Source organism: Ambystoma mexicanum, chromosome 1p (assembly GCF_040938575.1).
Source record: "Ambystoma mexicanum isolate Mex_15411 chromosome 1p, UKY_AmexF1_1, whole genome shotgun sequence".
NCBI classification, from domain to species: domain Eukaryota; kingdom Metazoa; phylum Chordata; class Amphibia; order Caudata; family Ambystomatidae; genus Ambystoma; species Ambystoma mexicanum.
Window position 1 is genome coordinate 5,024,901 of NC_090921.1, and position 19,845 is coordinate 5,044,745.

At 46.4% G+C, this 19,845-nt stretch overlaps 1 long non-coding RNA gene across 1 annotated transcript in view; it reads left to right on the forward strand.

Moving 5' to 3' along the window:
- The window catches only part of LOC138563743 (uncharacterized), a 172,774-nt gene extending 153,480 nt beyond the window's left edge, over positions 1–19,294 (forward strand). The window contains exons 3-4 of the long non-coding RNA XR_011299726.1: positions 16,444–16,502; positions 18,839–19,294. This is a non-coding gene — a long non-coding RNA (uncharacterized lncRNA). The remainder of the gene's footprint in view (positions 1–16,443; positions 16,503–18,838) is intronic.
- Positions 19,295–19,845: the final 551 nt, after the last annotated feature.

Genomic DNA, 19,845 nt, shown 5'->3' on the forward strand with positions numbered 1-19,845 from the left:
GATGGTCGGGCGTTATGTCCCGGCCATGGGAACATGTCTCGCATGTGGATTGATTGTCCCCAAGTCCAGCTCCGGTAGCAGGGAGCCTCTGTACGGTCCCCATCACTTCCCAGAGGGGAATTCTGTAATGCAGCTCAGCCAGAGCTCTAGGATGGTCGGGGTTGATGTGACTGGCCTTAGGCATCTGTTTCCCAGCAGGCTCACGATTAGCAGATGCAGTCAAACACGTCCTCACTCCATAAGAAATACACAGAAACTGCTGTGGCAAGACTGCACTTATGCACCACACTTCCATGCTGGTGCACCGCGCCTCCGAGGGGAATATAAATGAACGCCTCCTTCTTCCATTAGAGCAAGAGGCTCACGGTTAGCGACTGCAGTCATACACGTCCTCACTCCACAAGAAAGTAGGATTTCTGTGCTTAGTGCTAGGGAAACCATTACCCCTGAGGGCCCGACAAGTTTACTATTAGACCGCAATTTTGTCATAGATCTACCTCTAGAGCATCTAAGAACCAATTCTTACTACCAATGTGTGTATGATTCACATTGGATGTTATGGATTTCTTCACCATTTTATCATTAAAACAACATGTATTTACCCTTGCAATATGGTGCATTTTATAATATGGAAATAATCACGCGTTCTGTGGGCTTCACTGGCCGTCTAATAACATTAATAAAAAAAACGGCTGCACTGCTTTGTTGGCTGTGGCTGGGGAGTGGTTGTCATGGAAATGGATGGCGTGACTCCACTCACAGTCCCTCTTCCATTTCCATTGCTGGAAGAGAAGGAAGTGAGCAGGGGGACGGGCCTGCCAGAGGCTCAATTAAGGTAAGGAAAGGGGCTGGGGGATGGTGAGGGGCTTTTGTTGATTAAGTTTATGGAACATTAAAAATATTTTTGCTGAAATCTTTAAGTTGACAAAGTGTTTATCCAATAGTATCATCTGGAACCACTTTCAGATATATGACAGCCGCAATCTATGTTACTGGATTATTACTTATGTGGTAATTCTCAAGTTGTAAAAGTGTATATTTAATAACATTACCTGGAATTATTATTTGCCTTGCTATACTCCTTTCACACTAACATAGGTAGGCAGCGCAGATAATGAGGCATTCCAAACTTCCTGTCTCTTCTTGTTTGAAGGGTTTTCGAGAAATTACCCTTCTGGGCCCCACTACTGAGGCATACCTCTCAAATAGTGTTTCTTACTCCATTTACATTCACAATAACCAGACCTACCTTTTGGGTTTGTGCGCAGCTCCTCACGAAGGATAATTTCTCGGACACGTCAAGCTTATGGTGAGGTGCAAGGCTGTATAGGAGGGGGACAGGCAGCACCGGGTGCAGCACGGGTTCTCCATGCATTCGGTTGCTCCGAACCTGGGCTTGGATCATCAGTCAGCCCGGGTTTGGAGCAACCTGATTGGGTGATGCGTAGAAAAACACCAAGAATGCTTTTTTTACTTTGTTTTTATGCGCATTTATTCTCTTGTTGTGATAATATATGAGCATTCAAATAGTATAGACAAAGAATATGCAGTTCCCAATATTAGTACTTTTGTATTTGAATGTAATCCTACTGTGCTACTCTTCTTCCTTTCACTTCTAAAATTGTAAAGCAACGAACAACCAATCATAAATGTGTGTAGCCATCAAAATTGTGGCACAGTACGATTTGAAATTATGTTATGTTGATTTATACCACGCACCGCTACCACCCAGGGGCAGTCTCCAGGTGCTTGCGTGGCTCTGCAAGAGAGGGGAATGGGGAGGTTAGTGGGGATAGGGTGAGAGGATAGGTTCAGAACCAGGAGAAACTGGCGTCTGTGGGTGTTATTTTGCATCTGGTACTTTGTGTGAGGTGCCTTGTGCATTGTAACCGTATGGTTGAAATTCAGTACCTTGGGTATGCGGTGGAGTTTTGTGCTGGTGGTAATGTGTTCTGTGGGTTAAGGTGGGTTTGGTTGTGCGCACTGATTAGGTAGTGTCCATAGGGGATCCAGAGTCACCGGTGGCCGTAGCTGTAACCTAATCCAATATCTTGGTGTGTAGTTGTGTGTTGACGGTTTTATGGACTATGTAGGTGGTTCACTCTCAGTGTGCTACAGCATCTAGTGATGCTGGGAGTGAACATGGTATTGATTCTCTGTTTATGTGTAGTGTGGCTAGTCCAAGGTCTGGTGTAGTGGTGTCAGTAATGTTGGAGGAGCAGAAGGGGAACATGGGTTAGTAAGTTGGATCATCTGGTGCGGCTCTTTGGTTGCCGCTTGACGTTATCTAGTCAGGTTCTCGTTTATGGTTCTTTGGCCCATCTCGTCTCCTCTCTAGTTGTTTGTCTGTGGTGTTGTTGTGTCTGTGGTGATGGTCTGCTGAATAGCCAGGTTTTGAGCAGTTTCCTGAAGGTGATGTAGTCTTATGTGGTTCTAATTGCGTTGGGCATGCTGTTCCAAATGTTAGCAATTAGACATGAGAACGATGTTCCTCCGCATTTCCTTTTTTCGTAGTGTTTTGCCTCCATTTGTAGGTCGTTGCTGGATCTTCCTGGGTGATACCAGCTAATCTTGTATTGGAGGAATTCTGCTCCTTGTCCGTGCAAGGCTTTGTGGGCAATAAAGTGTGCTTTGAATTTAATACGCTTTTTTACTGGTAACCAGTGTAGGCTTTTCAGTGCTGGAGTGATGTGGTCACTTCTGTTTAATCTTAATATGATCCTGGCTGCTGTATTTTGCACCCTTTGGAATTTCATGGTAAGTCTTTCCGGCATTCCTAGGTAGAAGCTATTTGCGTAGTCAATTCTTGTGAGTATCAGGTATATGATTGTGAGGGTTCTGTTGGGGAAGGTGAGGTAGGCGAGTAATGCTCTGAGCAGTCGTAGAAGGAAGAAGCATTTTTTGGCAATTGCGTTAACTTGCGGTTCCAGTGATAGTCCTTTGTCCATGAGTATTCCTAGGTTATGTACTACATCGGTAGTCTCAGGTTGTGTTCTCATGCCGTTTGGCCAGTCCAGTTGTGGGTTCCCTCTGTGGAATACTGCGGGTCAGAGCATTATTTCCGTTTTTGCCGGGTTCAGTTGAAGGTTGTTTGTTATTGTTAGGAAAGATTTCATTTATGTGCAATTTTCCCTCCATTTATGGACCCCCCCCAAAACCTTTTCCTTTTGTTTGGCTTTCCTATCCTGACTTTTTCCAGTGGAGCCCAGCCTTCACCTGAACTCCCCTGGGCTTTTGCTCACTTGTTATGGGGAAACTGACACGTCATTTAGACTGTCAGTCCTGGGAAACTATGTTTCCCTTAGTCTTTGACTATGTTGCCATTTCTTGGTAACTTTTTAACAGTGCACAATGTACCTTCAAGTACCGTGCTCTGGGGTCTCTTTTTGTTTTATGTCCCTAGACACCCTCAAAAGATTTTTCGGTGATTGTACGAGTGTGCCTTGGACGAACTAGTGGGAGCAGTATCTTTTTATAATGTTGTAATTATTTTCACTGAACCAATTTGCGTTTAGCGCGTTTGATTCAAGACTGTGGCCAGGTCCGAAAATGGCTGAAGCAAGTCTTTTATTCTGTCTCATGGCCAGTTTGACCCTTGCCTTCACCCATGTTGAGTAACCTGGGTTTTCCTTATTTGGGCATGCAGCCTCCCGTGAAAACCGATCTCTTTTGCAGGCTTCTACCTGTCACGTGTGTGTGCCCAGGAAGCGGGTTGGGACTGTCTGGTCCCAATCCACACTACTGGTGCCAAGATATCTGGAGTTCCTGAATGACTGAGACCACCATGGACCATGATTGGTCCACGACTGGGATGCCTGCAAGAGAGCAGATCTTTGATTGGAAGTCCTTGTTTTCAGCGCAAAGCTAATCTTGAATAAGAGAAGGGGCTCTGCATCCATTCCAGGTCGATCACCTGAGTTATCACTGAACTATAGAAGGATCCAAGTCTTCTGCACGAAGAAACAGATTTGTGAAACCGCTAGAGGCGTTTTGGAAGATTTTGGCACCATTTGCCCTCTGCTGTCCCGTCGGACCCCTGCTTTCTTCTTCGATCCAGAAGGCCTGCTAAGGCACTTTGCCCCTTTGGAGTAGTGGGAATGACTATTCTCTGCACCCCCTGCTTATGCACCAAACAAGCCCCTTCGGAAGGGAGTCTGGGCCATCCAATGAACTGTCCAGACCCGCTCCCGTCTCGAGTGCAAACCCAGGACTTGGGGCATCGCTTGCTTGCGGTCCCGTGCATTCTCCCACCATATTTTGCAGGCCTAGATCCTGTGGTTCCCGAATTAGTAGAGTGCGTAACGGTGCCCGCATCTGTGATTCCCGCTCTCCTGTGCCCTGAAGCCTGCTGTACCAGAATTTTCTTCATACCTCCTTCGGAAGCTGAGATAAGGCAACTGTCTTGTCACAGACGACCATTCTCCCGCAAAGCCACTGAGAGCTGGAGCACTGTGAAACTGCAGGATTCGAGCCTACTAGTGACCTCGACTAAACTGGCAAAGTTTGGTCTGGATGATGCCGAGGTTCGGGGAGCACTTGTATCACTTACCGGTGGCCCCCTGGCACAACCGAGCACCTTAACGCATGAGTATCCCATAAAAGGTATTCAAACTTGGCTGGGTTAGCCTGGGCTCCCTAGCTATTCTCGCCATTTGGACACTGCTTTGCCGGCAAAGGCAGGACCTACTCGAATAGTGGGAACTAATTCTTCATCGCCTAAAGAACCTTCCTGACTTGCTACAGCCCTCCCAAGAAGACCTGCTTTTTGCTTTACCTGTGCGATCGTGTGTTTTTACGCACAATTGTACTGTTGAGCACAAGGCTCCACTCTTCTTAGGGCCGAACTCAAAATTTAGGGAATGTATCTGAAGAATTGCCTAGTCCTATTAATGTGCTAATCCAACACCCTCTTCACAGTTTGTGGCTGTATTTTATAACAGTATTATTTTATAAGGAATTTGTGTGAGGTTAGGGAGAATTCTCAGAAATGTGCTTATTCACTTCACCTTAGAGACCACCAGCAACTTTGCTGGATTTGGAGGACTTGATTTTTTTCCTGGAGAGAGTGTAAGCCTTTTTTTCCACTCTCTCATGTATTTTGATGTGTGTTTTACTCTTGTGTTCTTTAAATATGGAGTTTTAGATAACTCCATAGGCATCATCTCTTCATTGTTGTGGCACACAGCACCTTTAGTGCAGTGGCACAGGGATGTCCTTTGGACTTTCCAATGTTTAAATACCCTCTCTGGGATGAACTACTGTTCCCCAGAGAATGTAAAGATAAATTGACTTTACTAGTCTTTTTAAATTCATAGACCCAGCCTCACTATCTATCTATAGAGTGATGGAGGGGTTACTTAGTATCCCCTAGGTCTAAGCACTCTTGTAGCTGTCAAAAGCGACCTTTCCTATTGAAATGGCTGATGGCAGTGGTTTTATAACGAACTACCATGATTTTTCCAGACCGCAAACACTGGTCGCTAAAAATCAGGGCCAAATTGCCAGACCTCCATTCGACAGAGAAGCTCCTTCAACAAAGGCTTCTTCCTTTGAGTTGGTGGGACCAATCAGCTCAGAAGACACCTGGATACCATTTTCAATACTGGTTAAGGTTTACCCAGGGAGAGGGAAACCAGTTTGTGTCTTGAAGTAACAGCTACTTGAACCAAAGTGACTCCATTTTGTTTGCTCCGACGACGATCCTTTGCAGGAGTCCCCCGACATCCTCGCTCTTGTCCCCACGACTGAGACTCAGGAACAGCGAGATCTGCAGGAACTGCCAGGAAGCAACGTCTTCAGCTGCATCTTTTTGCTTCACATTAAGGTACTGTGCAATCCGGTTGAGGGAGCCTAACTCTCGCGATCAAAGTTCGTGAAACTTTCCCAACTTGCAGGTCTAATCAGCTTGTGACCCAGCATATCATTCTTTTTCGTCTAAACTACAAGTATTTTTTACAAAGAAACCTTGAGTGTAAGTGTCTACTTGAACCGCTGTGATTGTGATGCTTCTGTGTAACTTCATTTGCTGCTCACATTCCCTCTTGGGATAAGCCTGGATGCTCAGCTCGCTACCCAAAAGTGGATGGTACAGACTTATACCAAAGGTTGGTTTTTGCTTACACTTATAGTCCTAATTGTGCGTGGTGTTCCCAGAGGGCACTGCAGGCAATTCTGCCTAACACTGGTGTACAGCGGTGAGGATAAAGTATAGTTGTTACATTGAGTGTGCTACTCTTACCTTTGTTCAAAATAACCTTCACAAGGCTAAGCTCCACTAGAGAAGCAACTGTTTTTTTATGCCTAATATGGATAACTACAAACAGGGGGCCCTAGTTATTCCTACAGTAGATCAACTGAAAGAAATGTGTAAAGATAGGAACCTGCTGTTAAAAGAAAGAAAAATTAATGGATTGAACAATTGTTGAACACCAAAGATTGAGAAAAATTGGGCTGTAACCCCCAATGTCTCACAAAATGTGGATAATGTTGATGAGGAAAATTATGATGCAGAGTCTAACTCTAATATTATTGAAGACACAGATGAGTCAGAGGAGTCAGGATGTGAGCCCCACTGCCCCTCTACCTGCTCTTGGGCCCCACCCTTTAGCCACAGGGACCCTACCAAGTCCAGTACTGAGTCCAGAATGTGTCTCTCTTGAAAATATGAGACTTGAGTTAGAATTCAAAAGGCTCCAAAGGCAAACTGAAAACAAACATCAAGAACTCAGGCTCAGAGAAATGGAATTGAATCATTCACTTGGAATTAAGTCTCTTGAAAATGGTGCTCTCTGAGTCTTCTAGGTCTTCCAGTCCTAAGAGGCCTCGCATGCCTGAAGAAGCTGTGAGTATGTTTGAGGTGAGACTTGATATTTTGGATTGGTTGGCTGCTTTTGAATATAACTATGGGATTCAGGGTTTCACAGGGAATCAGTTGATTCCTTGGCTTTTGTATAGGCTCCCCCAGGTTGCAACTGATGCTGTAATGGAGGTGGGGGAACTTGAAAGATTGGAGTATGAAAATGTTAATCTAGCTTTAATAGCTAGATTTGGGAAAACTCCTTCCCAGTACCTTAAGAGGTTTAGGGCCCACAGAAAAAGCATGACATTACCACTTGGGCTACCTGGGTGTGTGAATGTTTGAAAAAACTTAGATGATTGGGTAAAGGGTTACAGAGTTAACACTTTTGAAGGAATGAGAAATCTATTTTTGTTAGAATCTATTTTTGATGCCTTCTCTCCTGAGCTGAGACAGCATTCGGTTGACTCTAAGGAACTTGATCCAAAGAAGTTAGCAAAGGCTACTGACTTGTGAGTTGCCAACAGGGCTACTCACAAGGATTCTGGGGCAACACAGAAGAAGCATGAGGGGAAGCAGCACAAGAAAGATGTCAAAGAGAATTCTAATACCTCCAATCCAAAAGAGGGCCCCAAAAATAAGAAGGTTAGGTCAGGCTAGTGAAACCTCTGGTGCCAAACCAGAGGGAGGTCAGCAGACACCCTCCTTTGTCAAGACATTTTGAAAATGCTATGCTTGTGGGTCTACTGACCATGTGAAAGGGGATCCCAGATGCAAGGGTAAACCTTCAGGGGTCCACACTGTCTCCTTAGCCTTCTCCCCAGAGGAAGAAGTACAAATGGCAAGTGGAAACTTTCACCTACTGGCTGAAGACCCCATTGGAGTCTCTGCCAGTGTTTCTTTAGTATCCCCGGGTTTGTGGGAACAACAGAACTTAGATGTCTACAATTCCATCCCAGACAATACAAAGGAATATTATAAGGACAGTGTACTTGTAAATGGTCAGGAGACCCCAGCCATTTGAGACACTGGGGCCAGCATTACTGTTGTGGATGAATCTTTTTCCATGGCTGAGGATGTTGCTAAGGCACCAAATAGCCTCACTAAGCTTGCTGGAGTCCCTATTCAAATACTTCTACAATTACCAGCTCTCATCCAGTGCAACAACATGACTGTCAAGATACCTGTTAATGTGCAGAGAGAGGTGCCTGGGAGAGTCCTGTTGGGGAATGACGTAAAAACTGTTGGAGTTGTATCAAGCACCCCCAGGCCTCCCCGTAAAAGGAAACAGGAGCAGACCAGGAGGGCCAGGGAGAGTACATTAGATGTCTCTCCAGAGGATGTTGTAGAGGACACTATAACACCCAGCCTACAGGAGTTACTGACTGCAATTTCAAAAAAGAAAGAGGCAAAGGCGAAACCCAAGGCCTCAACGAAGAAACCAGAAAGCACTCCTGTGCATCCAACAAGGACATCCACGAGAGAACTGTGCAATGTCACACCTGTGACTACTCCACCAGCCGAGGCTGAGTGTGGGACCCAACAAGGAAAGGTTGACTCAGCTTCTGAGGAATCATAGCTGGAAGAAGACCTTGCCCCTGTGGGAGATCTGGATCCTAAAGACCATCCTGAGCTTCAGTCTTTACTAGCATAAGGTGGCCCCTGTAGTGCAGACCTTAGCAGAGGTCAAAGGGAGTGTCCTACTCTTAAAGGTCTTCGCCAACAGAAGAGCCAGGGAAGCATAGGTTATACTTGGAAGATGGCCTCTTCTACAGTGAACCAACTGAGCCTATCCCACGAGACTACAGAAGACTTGTAGTGCCTCTAGAGATCAGAAAACAGTTCCTACAGTTAGCCCACGAGATTCCTTTGGCTGGTCACTTGAGCTTCAAGAAGACCAAGGAAAGGCTTTCTCTATATTTCTATTTGCCTAAGTAGGGGTCTGATGTAGATACATTCTGTAGGAGCTGTAGCTGTCAGACTTGTCAGACATCTGGCAAGAGTGGAGCCAAGAATGTAGCACCTTTTGGTGCCTCTTCCAGTGGAGGGAGTCCCTTTTGAGAGGGTAGGAATCGACAATGTTGGTCCCCTAGACCCTACAACCTCTTCAGGCAACCGATTTATATGGGTTGTGGTAGACCATGCTACTAGGTATCCTGAAGTCATACCTATGAGGACTGTTACAGCTCAGGTTGTTGCTAAGGCCCTAGTTGGTATTTTTAGCAGGGTAGGTTTTCCTAAGGAAGTCATCTCTGACAGGGGATCAAACTTTATGTCCCACTACATGCAGGCCATGTGGAAGAACTGTGGAGTGACTTACAAGTTCTCAACGGCCTACCATCCCCAAATGAATGGGTTGGTAGAGAGGTGTAACCGTACTATGAAGAGCATGATAGGTGCTTTAGAGGAACCCCTTAGGAGCAGTGCTGGTCATTGGGCCGGCTCTCGCCGGATCCGAGATCCGGCACCAGATTTGATGCCGGATCTCGGGATCTGGGCAGAGTCAGCCGCCAACACCAAACCCATGCTCTGCAGCTGGGTTGAGAAAACAAGAAAAAAAAAACGCCCTCAATGTTGTGGTGTGGGGGGGCGGAGCAGCTCATTGACGCCAAGAGCGCTATTCTGGATGCGCCCCCCTACCTGTACACAACAGCAGGACACCAGGACAGGCCTTCTTAAGAATGGCTGGGCCTGGCCTGCACTTACCTTGCGCCATCTTGTAGAGACCGAGTTGCCACGTCGTCGTCTGGAGCCTGTTGCTGCCATCGTTCTGGATCCTGTTGCTGGAGCTGCCATCACCGGATTCTGGAGCCCGACCTCGCTGACACCGTCGCACTGGTAAGTTTTGTTGTTTTCCTCATCCAGGCCTTAGCATTTACCAGTGAGTAGTTCTCGGCGTGGTTCCAAACGTTTCTCCACAAAGCGCTTTCATCTGCAGGCTGGCGAGTGCAGGCTGCATGTCCGACAGTGTTCAGTGCCCTTGGCCCCATACAGTTATTTTACGCATTTTTGTAAAAGTAGCAGGCACGCATCACAGACTAAACTGCCGGGCCCACGAAGGTGAGGGCTGGAGCTCCGAGCAGCTCAGCCCCCACCTTCGTGGGCCCGGCAAATCCAATCTGACCTCTGCAAGCACACTGCACACAGAGCAGATTACCTTTGCTTTGTGCACAGTGCTCGCACAGGGCAGAGATCGTGTAAACATTGCTTTTAATCCAACATTCAGAGTATTTATTCAAGTTTACCTCAGTACTCTCATGGTACTAAGGTTAACTTGAATATCTTTAAATTACCCTTAATGTTGCATTAAAAGCAATGTTTACACGATCTCTGCCCTCAGAGACATTTTTACGGGAGGGCAAAAGGGGCACTTGCCTAGGGCCCCCACCTAAGAGGCAGCCTCCACAAGGCTGCCTGATCTAAAGTGAGATCCCATTGTGCACCAGACTGCTGAGGCGCTAAACCTATTATATCTGTTTTGACACGTACTTTATGCCTTGATAAATTAATCATGTAATGCTGTCTGTGTTTACTGTGGAATACATAGTTTGTGTGTTCCATACGGCACAACTTCTGTAGCATTGTTTCCTTCTGTGGGAATTATGTTGATCATTGCAATAGCCAAAGTTGAAATCCATATTGATAAATTGAGTGCCACAATGATTTGGAAGTTAGCTCAGTGTGTTAATCACTCATTGCAGAGATATGTGTTCATATGAAGGATTAGAAGAGCACATTACAGCAAGGCTGACTGAACCTTTCATATGTCTGAAGTTTATAGACCTACCTGCATATGTACTTGGTTTTACAGCATAAAAGGTGCTATTATCAGCAATGTTCCTGCACCAGATAGGGGTTGCTATAAAAACAAACATGTCATTCATGTGGTGAAGGTCTAGAAATTGGTTTGTTCAGATGGGGCGTTCTAAATCCTAGGCAATCCCCTCCAAATTTGAGAATAAACTATTTGTCCAAGAGGTGAATAAGTATCCAAATTCAAGACTGTGGAACCAAAGTGTCCATGCTTGTATCTTGGCTTTGCCAGCAGACGATACAGTGATCCTGGTCAAATAATATAATATATCTTGCATTACTGTGCTGTCTTCTGTGAGGTTTGCCTTTTTGTATGCTGCTGGCATTGTTTAGCTCATTACTTGATCTTTCTTCTTATGAAGGCCATTTGAGTGGAAGTGGTGGTAGACGGGAGAGAGCAGACCAAATGTTGTAGACCTTGTGCAAGCATATTTTAAGGTCTGCTCTTTTGACACAAAAACCATTTAGCTTTTTGTATAAAAGTTGAACGTTTTTCTGCACGCTTATGAATGACAATTTCACAAGCCATTGTTTTGGAAGTATTTAATGCTTAAAAGTACAAAAGACATACCTAGATTAAATCTGCTAAATCACATCCATTTGTATGCTGGCACTTGTATACTTCCCTTGATGATGGAGAGAATGAAGCTAGAATAATTTCCATTTTGCGTAACACCTTTCTGTAATATGTTGGTTTTAAAAATGGTCAGGTTTGGAAATGTGAGTTTTATAAAATGAGATTGTTTTAGTACACACTAAGAGCTGGAATAGAAAGTGTTCAAATGCAGAAATTGCAGAGTTGGCACAAATCCCAGCTTCACCCCTTAAGCAATATGTGATACTGGGCATCTCATGTAATGATCTATTGCCTAACCTCTCAGAATTGCCAATCCATAATTCTTTAAAAATTGGCAGCCCTTATAATTCAAAGGCTCTTTCTTTGGAGAGTCAAAATAATCCTTATTTTGGACCTTAACTTTGATTGGAGGTCACCTGTCAGCTCCACCCCTCTAAGCCCCGCCTCCTCGGACTCCGCCCACCCCAAAACTCTGCCCCCACCCCAGGCCTTGTGGGATCCCCCACCAGATTTTTTCCATTTCCACCACTGCTTAGGAGAAAGTGTGACCTTCTACTCCCATGCCTGCTATTTTCTTATAGAGAAGTCCCTCAGGAGGGAGATGGATTTAGTCACTTTGAGCTTCTCTATGATCATCCAGTTAGAGGTCCATTGGCCCTAATTAAGGAAGCGTTGGAGAGTGCTCCTTCTCCCAAGCCAGTGAGAGTCATTGACTATGTGTTAGGTCTCCGGGGGAGAATGACACATATGATGACAGAAGCATCTGATAACTTAAAAGCAGGTTAAGCTCCGGTGAAGCATTGGCATGACCAGAAGGCCAACATGGTTGAGTTTACTCAAGACCAGCAACTTTTAGCTATGGTACCTACAAGGCAGAGGGCCTTACAGGACAAATGGATAGGACCTTGAAGGTTGTGGGAAAACTCGGATAAGTCAACTATCTGGTGGACTTAGGCAAACCTAAGGAGGCCCCCAGGGTATTTCACACCAACCGTCTAAAAGCTTATGTCACCAGACCAGAAGTGGGAGGTTTGCTTCTAGCTTCAGATCAAGAGGAGGAAGAGAGTGAACCTCTACCTGATCTCCTCAGGGGACAACCTTTAGATGAGAAAATAGAAGGAGTTAATCTCTCTTCTAACCTGGCACTGGAACAAGAGGAGGAGTGCAAATCTCTGTTAAATCAGTTTGCCTCCCTGATTTCACTATCACCAGCCTTGACCCCTTGGGGCCAGCATGATATTCTCACTGTTGACTGTTTACCTGTTAAAACCAGAGGTTACAGAATGTCAGACCATGTAAGAACCCACATAAAGGAGGAGGTCAACAAGATGCTTGATCTCATGCTAATAGAGCCATATAAGTCCATGGTCTAGTCCAGGTGTGTCAGTCTAGAAAAATGGATACCTCTACTTTGTGACCGCAAACGCATTTTGATGGCCGTGGGCCAACCGTCTCATGCACGATATGACAGAATATAGGTTTTCAAGTTTGCCAATGAACGGCCATTTTGATGTAACAAGAATCGCCATTTTGTTTTCTAACCATTGCTCATTGCTTTCTGTTCTTATTGCTTTGCAGTATATTTTCCGGCGTACACTGCTCGACTGTAAAACATTGTTGTCTGCACGTAAAAGGACAAGGCCGCAGGGCCGCGAGGATAACAAGAGTTTGTTGAAACACAACGTAGGCAGCGCCAGGAAGAATGCCCGGCTCCCTCCCGAATGTAGCCTTGAAGCAGAGCTGCAGGCCATTTAATCATTTCGCAGCTGCCAGCCAGTGTCGTTATATGGTAGAATATGTTAAAGGCTTGAATTATGCTTTTCTTACGGCCCCCCTTTGCTGAGCCCCGTTAGAGCGTGTCGGCTCCCAGGACACGAATAGCACCTCATAGATAGCAAGGTCTGGAATGCAACTCTCCCCCCGTATGTAGCTCGCTTCCAAGAACAGAAGCGCTGTGTTCTGTTCAACAACTGAAAGATGCCTCCGCACTCACAAATTGCAAATTGTTACTAGAATAGATGTTTGAAGGTGTCATAGTTGTCGAACATGTCCATCACCACACCAACTTCAAAGAAACCCAATAAAGGGGGGGGGTGTTAAACATGTCATAGATGATTGTTTGATATGCATTTCCGATATATGTAACTGATGTACGTAATTCACTCTCTTGCATCCCTCGAGGTCTAGAGATACACGTCGCGGGGCGTGTGACCGAGTTGGCCAACTGAGACTTTTGCTTTGCAATAAACCCTAGCTTTGGGAATACAACCTCGTGTCTGGTGTATCTATCATGTGTGGTGAGTCGCCTTGTTTCCATAGACGTTAGGGACTCCTAGGGGCCCCTTTCAGTTGGACTAGTGCCAAAGGCAGGATCCAAGGACGTGAGATTCTGTGTGGACTATAGCGCTCTTAATGCAGTCACCAACAATGATGCCCATCCTTTACCTAGGACAGATGAACTGGTGGATAAACTTGGGTCAGTACATTTGACCTAACGTCAGGCTATTGGCAAATAGCTCGGACAGACCATGCCAAGGAAAAAACTGGATTCTCAACCCCAGCAGGCATCTACCAATTTAAGGTATTGCCTTTTGGATTAAAGAATGCACCTGCAACATTCCAACGGATGGTTAATCAAGTTCTGAATGGGATGGAGGACTTCTGTATGGCATACTTGGATGACATTGCAGTGTTCAGCCCTACTTTGAAAGAACGTGTTGACCACTTATGATATGTTTTGCAGGCTCTTGAGCAGGCCCATCTGACCATAAAGGCAAGTAAATGTCAAATTGGTCAGAGCAAAGTGGTATACCTTGGACATGAGGTAGGAGGAGGTGAAATATGGCCATTGCCTAGCAAAGTACAAGCTGTACAAGAATGGGCCACCCCTACTACTCAAACCCAAGTGAGAGCCTTATTAGGTCTCACGTGTTATTATAGAAACTTCCTTGAGAACTATGGGTCCATACCATCTCCCTTAAATGTGGTCTCCTCACCCACATTTCCTAAAAACGTCAGATGGAATGAGGAGTGCACTAAGGCATTTGAAGGACTGGAGAAAGCCCTTTGTCAAGCTCCAGTACTAAGAGCTCCTGACTATAGCCAAACCTTCATTGTGCAGACAGATGCCTCCAATACAGGTATAGGGGCAGTTCTGAGTCAGCTGGATGAGAAAGGTAGGGAGCACCCCATCTGCTTCATCAGCAGGAAGCTGAAGGAACCAGAAACAAGGTGGGCAACCATTGAAAGAGAATGTTTTGCTATTGTGTGGTCACTGAATTAGTGGCCATACAATCCAGGGGTGGATTAAATTCTCCTGTCCGTTAGTCTGGGGTGGGCGGTGAGTGTTGGGGAGAATTCTCAGAAATGTGCTTAATCCCTTCACCTTAGAGACCACCAGCAACTTTGCTGGATTTTGAGGACTTGATTCTTTTTCCTGGAGAGAGTGTGAGCCTTTTTTCCCACTCTCTCATGTATTTTGATGTGTATTTTACTCTTGTGTTCTTTAATTATGGAGTTTTAGATAACTCCATAGGCATCATCCTTTCATTTTATTGTCACACAGCACCTTTAGTGCAGTGGCACTGGGATGTCCTTTGGACTTCCCAAGGTTTAAATACCTTCTCTGGGATGAACTACTGTTCCCCAGAGAATGTAAAGTTAAATTGACTTTACTAGTCTTTTTAAATTCATAGACCCAGCACACACTATCTTCCTATAGAGTGCTGGAGGGGTTACTTAGTATCCCCTAGGTCTAAACACTCTTGTAGCTGTCAAAAACTACCATTTCCTATTGAAATGGCTGGTGGCAGTGGTTTTATAATGAACTACCATGATTATTCCTGACCGCGAACACCGGTAGCTAAAAATCGGGGCCGCCATGTTTTTCAATATGGCGCCCAAGACCCCTTTGTAAAAACAGACTCTGGTCATCTTTTTTCGCCGTTTCTTTGTGGAAAGGTCCTTCTGGTGTTTACCTCTGCGCGCCAAACCAGGTTTGGTCCCTTTCTTCGTGACCCTTTCGCTGGCTTCAGGACTAAAGTCCGCCCTTGGCGTCTGAGTGTCTATGGTGGGCAGGAAGTGAGGGAGGTGCCCAAAACTCCCTGTGCGCGGTCTCCTAAGCGACCCAAATGCACTCTGGCGTGATTGGCTGGCTGACTGTCCGGCAACGACAGCCACCCTGCTGGGTGAGTGACAGCTGGGCTGGAATGAATGGGAGAAAACTGTTTAAAAGGCGGGTCTCCAGGATTGGAAGGCAGACTCCACCACTGGAACGAAAGAACTGAAGACGAGGTGGAAGAGGACGGCTGCTGCAACCACTGGACCGTTGGTTTGCCCGGTGAAGCCCTGCTGCAAATCCGACTTGCCAGAACTCCATTCGACAGAGAAGCTCCTTCAAGGACTGCTTCTTCCTTTGAGTTGGTGGGACCAATCAGCTCCGAAGACACCTGGATACAATTCTGAATGCTGGTTAAGGTTTAACCAGGGAGAGGGAAACCAGTTTGTGTCTTGAAGTAACAGTTACTTTAACCAAAGTGACTCCATTTGGTTTGCTCTTATGACGATCCCGTGCAGTGCAGGAGTCCCCCGACGTCCTCCCTCTTGTCTCCACGACTGAGGCCCAGGACCAGCGAGATCTGCAGGAACTGCCAGGAACCAACGTCTTCAGCTGCATCTTTTTGCTTCACATTAAGCTACTGTGCCATCCGTTTGAGGGATACTAACTCTCGCCTTGAAAGTTCATATAACTTTCCCAACTTGCAGGCCTAATCAGCTTGTGACCCAGCATATCATTCTTTTTCGTCTAAACTACTTCTGAGAACTTTTACAAAGACTTCTCCGTTTGTTACCAGAACTGATCTGTCCTATCCAAGAACACTAGACTATTGACTTTGGCCTGGCCTATTGAATTGAACTGACCCTCCTGGTACACTGAACCTTTGCATTGCCTAACAGAAGTGTTTTCTAATCCATTGTACAAACTTAAGTCTTTCTATTCCCTTTGAAAGTAATTGAAGTGCCATTTGGCTCCTTTTTCCGGGGAGCTCAAACTGTCCCTACAACTTAGAGTTTGTTATTGTAGTGTATTGGTGTTTCATATTAAGTTGATTTCTATTAGTGAATGTTTTCCAAATGATTGTGTAAGTAAATGTATAAGTATTTTTTACCAAGAAACCTTGAGTGCAAGTGTCTGCTTGAACCACTGTGATTGTGATACTTCTGTGTAACTTCATTTACTGCTCACATTCCCTCTTAGGATAAGCCTGGCTGCTCAGCTCGCTACCAAAAAGTGTGTGGTACAGACTTATACCAAAGGTTGGTTTTTGCTTACACCTGTAATCCTAATTGTGCGTGGTGTTCCGAGAGGGTACTGCAGGCAATTCTGCCTAACATGTGATAACTGTTTTCCTTTTACTAAAGGTATTTGTGTCTATTGGTCCAGCCGACAATAAATGTATAGATATTTTTCATATACACATGTCTAAGAGTAATTTGTGGTTCGCTTCTGTGTGTATTCATTGTGGGCTTCAATCACTCACACCCCTCCTGAGACTTAGAGCCTCTTCACGAGTTGGGCGGAAACCCTTAAATGCGGCGGAAACGGTATTGGCCACGCCAATACCGCTCCACCCAATCACGACTTCAAATCCTGGTGGCCCTATTACAGCTGATGGTAACACAGCCAGCTGTAACACTGCCTGCAAACAAACGCACTATTACAGAGCCATCACAAGTACAGCGTTGGTGCTGTTAGCGCCGGAAAACTGGCAGTAATGCCACCAGAAATACCCCCGGCCAAATGCGGAGGTAAAAAAAAAACATGAGACAGCAATAAGGGCCCAGGTGAAAAGAATGCACACAAGAGGCTTACAAAAGACCCACCCATGCACAAAACATCCTCCCCAACAGCATAGCACCATTAGGAGCAGGGAGGAGACAGCAATAAGTACAGAGGTGAAAACAATGCACTCAAGAGGCTTACAAAAGACCCACCCGTGCACAACACAACCTTCCCAGAACCATGTTTCCATTTGGAGCCGGGAGCCTTGATGTGAACATATACTTGCTGCGCCTGAGCTTCAGAGGCCTGCTAACCAGCCCAGGCCCCTGGGAGCACAGGGGGTGTTGGGGATGCGGAGAAGGAGGAGGAGGACACCAGCAAAGCGGCCAGCCATCTTCAGTTTCAGGCCAACACCCTGGGCCCTGACTGTTGGGCAGTTGGTGTTCGAGTACAGGCCGGACAGGGCAACCATCACCCAGTTGCTGGACACAATGCAAGCCGACATAGGCAGCCGTATAGCCATCAGCACCACTGTGCCCCCACTTGTGAAGCGTGTGTCCGTCTTACAGTACCTTGGGACTGGCAGCTTCTAACACACTGTTACCATAATGCATGGTATGGCCCAGTCCACCTTCCGTGCCGTCCTGGGACAAGTGCTGGATGCACTGCTGCTCCATGTCAATGAGCACATTGCATTGCCAGCCACACAGGCACAGGTCAGCCAGCTCAAGACACAGTTCCATGCCATTGCCCAAGTTCCAAACGTCATAGCAGCCCTAGACTGCACACATGTTGCACTAGTATCACCCTGGGAACATGAGGCAGCCTAAAGGAACCGTAAGAATTACCCTTCCCTGATCGTGCAGATGACCTGTAGCTCCGATCGAACTTTCAGCCACTGCTGCGCCGGATACCCAGGATCCACCCACAACTCCATGGTACTGCGCAACAGTACCCTGACAGCCTACATGGAGAGGCACTGAGGTCAAAAAACATGAATCTTGGGTTAGTACAAATCTGGAGTGAAATGCATGCCAATGTTCACTTTGAAGGGCGGGAGACACACAGGAATCCCAGGAGATACAGCCAGCATTAGCACTGCATCATTTCCATGCATGTGTGTCGCACGAGACCTTTGCACACGTTCCACACATCAGAACAAAAATCTGAATGCCACACACTTGTGAAAGCAGAGTCACATATAGAACCCCAAATACCACAATGCGTCTCGTATGTGTCGCAGTGCTGCTCCTCGCCCTGACACACACGACATATCCCACCCAGGCCACCAGACAGTCATGCCAATAGAGTCCTAATGTAGGCACATTCTGAAAACCACTTCACACGAGTAGTTGGAGTCACGACAAGAACCATCTTTGAGATAGTGACCCCTGAATGGACATTCACATGCCTGGCCAAATGTACATGATTGTGCCAAGTAGCAAACGCAACCCCAGCCATAGGTTCTGCCACAACCCATCACCTAACTGTCACGTGAACAGGCAGATATAAGGGTACCCTTAACCTGAATTGCGGGACAGACCACTGTGGCATGCAGTAAGTAGTTCATAAATGGAATGCTGCACCTTGCAGAGCACACACCTTGATGAAAGTAGCAATCTGAAAATGACCGTACTTGTACAACATGAGTGTGACCCACATAACCATAAACATTTTAATGATACACTGCTGCATGAATACCTTAGCCCATGCATGTCCCGGAAGGTGAAGGATATATGAAAACATTGCAGTTAGATAGCATGTACCTTTTCTACACATACATTACTTTGATGTTTATGTGCTTGAATTTTGAGCCTTGTACATCCACTGAACCTACCTATGCCTAATATATGCGTTCTCTCCCCTGCAGTTGATTCTGGATATCCGCAGTACACATGCCTCATGACACCTGTGCGTAATCGACACACTCCAACTGAGCTGGCATATAACATTGCCCATGGGCATACACACTGCTGTGTGGAAATGGCATTTGGATTGCTGAAGGCACGCTTCCGGTGCCGAGACCGTATTGGAGGGGCATTGATGTATCCACCAGAGAAAGTAGGCAAATTCGTACTCACCTGTGCCATGCTGCACACCATTTGCTGTCTCAGGCATGTGCCCCTGCCCCCCCGATGCTGATGGCCAGCCACCTGGGGATGGGCGTGACGATGAGCATGTGCCCATAGCCAGGGCAAACGTACACATTGATGGGGTGAGGGAGGGGAGGTTGGCCAGACATGCCTTGATTGACAATTGTTTTTGATCTGGTGGATGGGTACATGTAACACATATCACTTGTAAAATAAAGAGCACTTTCACACAATTATGAATGTCCATGCCTTGTATGCATTATGAATGGGATTTATTAATTGCGGAACAATCCCCCCTCCCCCCCTGTGAACACCCCAGCACACAATCCCCCCTCCCCCTGTGAACACCCCAGTACACAATCCCCCTTTCCCCCCTGTGAACACCCCAGCACACAAACCCCCTCCCCCTGTGAACACCCCGGCACACACTTCCTCCTTACCCCCTCTGAACAACCCAGCACACAATCCGCCTCCCCCTGTGAACACCCAAGCACACAATTCCCCCTACCCCCTGTGAACAACCCAGCACACAATCCCCCTCCCCCCTGTGAACACCCCAAGACAGTGCCAGTGGGTCCATGTGCTCGTGCCTCGGCAGAACTGTGCCATGTCCATCTATAATGGTCGTGGACGCTTCCCACGTCCGGGTCCCTCAGGTGAGTGGATTGGAAGATTGCGCAGGGAACAGCGCCTTGGCGAAGTCTCCAGGGATCCCTCTGTGGGTGTGGTGGTGGTAGATGGAATTGCACCTGCTAATTGCAGCTGCTGGCGGAGCAGATTGTTT